The sequence below is a fragment of the Porites lutea genome, chromosome 3, assembly GCF_958299795.1.
Source record: "Porites lutea chromosome 3, jaPorLute2.1, whole genome shotgun sequence".
Lineage (NCBI taxonomy): Eukaryota > Metazoa > Cnidaria > Anthozoa > Scleractinia > Poritidae > Porites > Porites lutea.
Window position 1 is genome coordinate 43,554,940 of NC_133203.1, and position 6,545 is coordinate 43,561,484.

The window sequence follows — 6,545 nt, forward strand, 5'->3', positions numbered from 1 at the left end:
TGATATGAGCGTCGGCGAGATTATAATTCCCGAGAATTCCTGAGAATTCTTGAGAATTGTCTTTGAATTACCTTGTCAAATTGATATTCACATTATTCTCGAGAATTCTTGGGAATTCCCAAGAAGGTCTGAAATTCTGGTAGACAAGCCCTTGAAAATTTCTGAGAATTCTAGAAAATTTCCGAGAATTTTACGATGTCGCAAGCTTTCTCAAGAATTAAAAAAAAAACTCAAGAAGAAGAAATACCAAAAAGTACATCTACCTACCCTGAAGCTAAAACCCAAGAGCCGAGACGTGGAGGCGCAATATTTAAAAAATACTGCGAACTAAAAATGTTCCTAGAGAAAGGTTCGCAAAGGCTAATCACCAAGGGAAGAAAAATTGAATACTCATGGCAGTTAAGATTTATGTTGTCGCCGTTAAACTAGCTCCTGTATTCAAAGATGAGGACTTTTAAAAGTTCTACAGAGGAAAACAATCTTTTGAAGTTAACGTCTCCAGTACGTACACACATTCAAGCACACAGTGATTAATTATTGCTTTTCAGAAACAGTTACAAGTTTGACATGCCCGCAAATAGAAATGGCTAATCTAAGGCGGGACAAGTTTTTGGAGCGAAAAGGCCGTTCGCGAATTCCAAAAGTTCCTACTTTTAAAACGAGGCTATGTACAAAACCTTTGTTATGGAAATTAGTCATAGAGCGGTTTTCACTTGACTGTCGAAAGGGATTGGTTTTGGTTTTGGTTTTGGTTTTACTACGCCCTTTGGTTGGCTAGTGTATTTACTTTGGTTTTGGTTTTACGACAGTCAAGTGAAAACCGCTCTATTTGCATGAGAATGAAATTCATTGTCATATCAAGGGCCTTACTTATCACGCATGAAAATCTACATAAGATCTTATAAAGTTAAGATGTTAATTAAAGTTTGCTTGATCTATGGTCAACGATCATTGTGTTTGGGAGCTATTCACCCGAATGAGTCACTATTGCACGCAATGCATTTCATTTACAACAGCAATAGCATATAATGCAAAAAAAGATTATGGTTCCAATGCAGCCACCGGAAGCTCCACCGACAATTACAGTAACTGAAACTCTGCTGCCACCACCTGACAAAAGAAACCAGTATGTTACTTCGTTAGCACTTAAAAAAAAGAAAACAACAAACTAGCTAAACTATAACTATTTGCCGAGTTAGGATTTCGACATGGATTTTGAATGGAGTTTCGAGATGAATTTTCGAGTCAGGATTCGAGTTGAATTTCGAGTTAGGATTCGAATCACAGTCAAATCTGTATCAAGAGGCCTCGGGCATTTTAATACGAGGATTAAAAGTGGTAACTTTTCCAAAAATCATTTCTTTAATTATGTATTAAACCTTTACCTGGCAGTCGCGGGTATCTGTTCCGGAGCCGTCCCAATGAGTTATTAGGGGCTGTTTACATAAGGGGAGGTAGCTGATCCTAGCACCGGGAAGATTCCAGATATTCCAGGAGGTGGAACATCCTAGCACCATATGTTTTCTGTAGTAGGTTTACATGCAAAACGTTGTACTTGTTCCTAGCGATAGGATCTTCCTAGTACTAGAATCTTCATAGTTGAGAGGAAGGAAGATCCAAGTACTAGAAAGATCCTATTTAGTCTATTTGAACACCGTGTGAACTGCTTTCGCTAGGGAGATGCTAGTACAAGGGACAAACCAGACTAAAACGGCGGCAAGTTGTTGAGTGAGTAATCACGGACGGAAATTTCCGCATACGGTCCCGGCATACGGTAAAACCAACGAAAAGTTGTTCCACATTCTAGGATCTTCCTTGCGCTTTTTTTAGGATCTTCCTCCTTCTACGTAAACAGTCCTTTATTGTCTTCAGCTCTATTAAACGCATACTGTGTACAATTCAAGTGCGATAGATGCTCTGCGCATGAAATTCAGTGATCTTCTGCTTTAATAGTTATTTCTTTAGGCACAAGAAGAGGTTGAGGTCAAAATATCCAACTCGCATCCTAATTCAAAACTCCTACCCGAAATCCAAATCGAGAACCTATCTCAGAAGTTAGTTGATATATCTCCGAAAATTCGTTAAAGACTTTACAACCCACGTACCACCCTGCTGTACCCTGCTAGCAGAGTCGCTTCGATCTTTCCTAGATAAGTCGGGAAAGAAGAAGCGACTCTTCAAATTCCTCCGATTTGCCGATCATCCCGCGATTTGGATGAGTCAGACAAGTTTCATACTGGATAAACCAGTTTTATCCGTGCACGCACGCCTATTCTGGAGTATTGCTGACTTTCCCTGCGCCCACGCTCTGTAACAAAACAATTCGCCGCCGTTTCGATTTTCACGAAGTGATTTTAAGAAAATTATCGATTATCGATTCAACGTTTAGTAAACTGCAGCGGAGCGCTAGTCCTTTTCAGAAAAATTAGAAAATGCACCCCGATTTGAGATGGATTTTGCCAGTTAGATTTAACCATGTGCTCAGCCGATTGCGTGAACTGATCCACGATGTGCTAGTGTTACGCGAAGTGTTTTAAGGATAAACTAATGGGTTTTTGAATAAAATTTTGTTAAAAAAATTTCTCTGTCTATTCTTTTGTGTTTGCTCATTCATAACATTATTTTAAAATACGATCATGAGACTAAAGAATCTAAGCTACATTTAAATAATCGATGCTTTTAGTATTCAACAAGCATTCGTCACTTCTGGTTTACTTTTCGAGTGCTACTTGATTTTCCTACATTTATAACAAAGAATTAAAAATTCAAGATTTTTACTGCCCTTTTCAATATTAAGACACAAACTCCGAGATTTAAAATCCTGCTTCCCGGGGAGCGGTGGGGGGCACTTTAGGAATTTCTAGGTGGGGATGTGCCGCTGGGACCCTGGAACACTTAACCTATACCAGAGCTAGTTCAGCTGAATTTTGCTACCCTATACTAGAGTAAACTCCCCAAATCCCCCTATCCTAGAGCAGCTGTTTTCCGGAAACTTCTGAGGTCACTAGCACAGTCTAGCCAAAACAAAACCTTATACCACAATCCCTAGTCTAGATAAAATCTTCAACCAACTGATCAGTTTCCTGAAAAAATGATACCGTCCCTATTCTAGACCCAAACGTTCTGATTTATATACCCTATCCTAGAGTAAACTGCTTGAAAACCATACCCTTCACAGCGGCACATACCTATATAGTCCATACATGGCAGTACCCACGACGGGTCCTGCTTACAAGCAACGAACCTTGAAACACAAAAAACGGATCGAAATCCACCAATCACAAACTCTTTGAAGTCAACTTTGTTTTTTTTTCAACTTTGTTTGTTTGAAGCATGCTCAATATGAATAGTCGAGGATGTATATAGGCAGAGTCTCCCTCCTCTTCCCGACTTATCTAGGAAGATCGAAGGAGACTCTGTTCGTAGGGTCTGCCATTGCCTAACAACACCTTTGTGAGCAAATGGCAGCTAAAAATCTAACCTTTAAGAGGCATATGCGAAAACCCTCCGCTTCATCCCATGTAAAAATGAAAATCTCTGAACGATATTCTTATTCGAGCAAAACTCGAAGTCCAGGTATCATTATCTCGGGCTTCTGTGTCGTGTTTGGTCTGTCAACACTTAATTAATTTTCTACTTACTGGATTGCCTTTTATTAAACAATGTCTTGGCGCCGATTGGCTCTGCGGTAATAATTTGCACGTGATTTGCAAACAAAGAAAAAGGCTTCAGTGGGCAAGAACGCGTGACAAAGCGTAAGTCTGAGTGGGCGCCTAAGCTACCTTTATACGCGCACAGAACTTTGTACACGACGCTTCGCGACTAGTAAAAACTTCGGTCTTGATTAGAACCCCCAACAAAATCGTTTTGCTTCTTTTAGTCTGAAATAAAGACTTAGAATCTCGATTCAAATATTATTCACAATTTTGAGACCGCATTGTGGCAAGGATGCTTGTGCAAGAAACGCCTAGCGAATAGTGCTCTCTGTAGCCGTAGGAACTGGGAGAAAATGGGTTAAAACGAGATCAGTGAATCCTCGAAAGTTATATAACCCAAGGGGGGGGGGGTACTTTCTTCTATAAATCATATACATATAGGTATGTGCTGCCCCAAAGGGTAGGGTTTCTGCGCCATTTCGGACTGAAAACGGATATAGACTTCGCCCATTTTGGTCTGGAATCGGGTATGAGTTTTCGAGGGAACTACGAGAGTCTATGAACGTATTTATCGTTTCAGTTCCAAATGAATGAGAAAGAGTGAATACGAATTTGAAATAGAGATTAATAGATTTAAAATTTCTGTGTAAGCAAAGAAAACGTTTTCTGACTATATACGGTCAGGTTTCACTTCACAGCATTGTCCAGAATAGCCGTCGGCACAGGAGCATGTTCCATCGTCATTCAAACGCCCTCCGTTGAGGCAGCTTGTGAGTTCACTGCCACACGACCGTGTTTCCTCCAAAGTCGGACATTCTGATCCTCCACAGCTTGGGACGATGTCTTGCCATCTTGTTCGTCTTTGGACTCCTCGTCCACCGCATCGCTCACCATAGCACGAGCTCCAATAGGTCCAAGAACTCACCTGACAATCCTGTGGAATACATCCGCCGTCGGTATAACTTGGGCAGGAGAAAGCTAGCAAAATGAAAATGGCCATCTTAGCATAATCCATTCTGAACGGGCGTTTCGGGCGTCGATTACGGGATTGTTCGTTTGGCTTTGTTCATTTATGAACGTTTCTATGTAAGCAGATATGAGCGTTGCTGTCATTGGTAGTTGAAGTTACAAACAAGGAAGTAATATGATATCGAAACAAAGGAATTGGGAAATCTCTAACAACTTCTGGGGGAGAGGTGAATAAATGGGAGAGATCGACATTCTTCTTGGAGTAGTCACTTTATTTCACTTCAGAATGTGTTGTATTCAACCGTCCAATTTAAGACTTGAACCAAAATTCCATACCCCGTTTTATGCAGGTATTTAATCCAACAAGGATATCCCAGTATGTGTTCCTTACTTCTTAGTTTAAGGCGGAATGCTTCGGTTTGCCTCAAAGGTTAATCTAAACTCAGATAGAGATGATGATAAAAAGAAAACATTTGGAACTAAAAAGCCTTGACAAGAATGAAAAATGATATACTGCAATTATTATGAGGCAGTCGAAGAGGACTGGGGGTGGGGGCCCGGGCAAAAAGAGAGTGGGAGGTGTACGAGTGGAGAGAGAGGAAAGGGCGCCAGGTGGGAGTTCTAAAAAGAGTGGGAAATAGGGGGAAGCAGGGGAAATAGCGGCAAATTACGCAACAATACTCAAGATTTCGCAAACTACAAGGGCTAAATCTAGACTCAAGGGAGGAAGCCAAGGAAAAAGTCTGGGGAGGAGGGAATTAGAGGTACGGAAGTGGGGAGGTTTGGATCTCCTGTCCGCCAACCCCCCTCCCCCCCCCCCCCCCCCAAACCTTCCCAGTAAATCAGTGGCCAATCTTGAGAAACCTCATCAATTCATTCGGGCAGAATTTGTAAACAAAAACAAAAGATTGTGCACAGTCATTGAGTTCCAAACATAAAACGCGTAGCACTGTTGTTTTCATCTGACTTTTTAGCGGGTTTTCTACAAAGCACGCTTAAAGATAACTAATAACTGTGCTTGTGTGAAGCATTACCCGGGGGGTCACATATGCTGCCTTACCACATCTTGAAAAGATAGTATTACTCCGGCCCTGGCCGCACGTTTTTTCAAAAGATCAGTTAAATGGTGGGCCCGAAGGCAGATTCTAGAATCGAAACCTGTTGAGTTGCAGTACATTTTCTGGATCACAAACCAGTCACTGTGCTTCGTTAACTGAAAGTTTCATTGTATCGTTTTCAAAATTATTGACATTTTGATCTTGAATGCAAACACATCATAGCAAACATAAAACAGCTCTGCGGGCTCGAAAGTTACCGGAACATGCTAGAAACGGGCCAGCGGCACCCAACGACAATTTTCGGAAAATATCTGTTCGGAAGACGATTTGAGATCTACAATTTTCGGAACATTTTTTCCAAAATTTCTTGCTTGTCTGCCTCTCCTAGGATTTTCGAACATCTAAAAAATGGTATAATTGCCCATTTTTGACGGATTTTTCTCCTAAAAAGGTCACCTAGAATTTTCGGGAGCCTTTTTTCTGGCTGAAATTTTCGAAAAGGTAAGTTTTGATCCCTATAATTTTCAGATCAGTAGACCTTCAGCTAGTAAATCCGAACAGATAAAAATTTTTTAGGGGATAAAAATATGCCTATATCTACCGTTTAAATACTAAAATACGTTCAACAATACTATGTTTAAGTGGTTTTGAACTATATTCTCGTTGGGTGCCCCTGACGGGCCCCTGTTGTAGTACATTTCCTAGCTCACAAACCAGTCACTGTGCTTCGTTAACCGAGAGTTTCATTGTATCGTTTTCAAAATCATTGACATTTTGATCTTGAATGCAAACACGTCATAGCAAACATAAAACATCTCTGCGGGTTCGAAAGTTTCCGGAACGTTCTAGAAACGGACCCCTG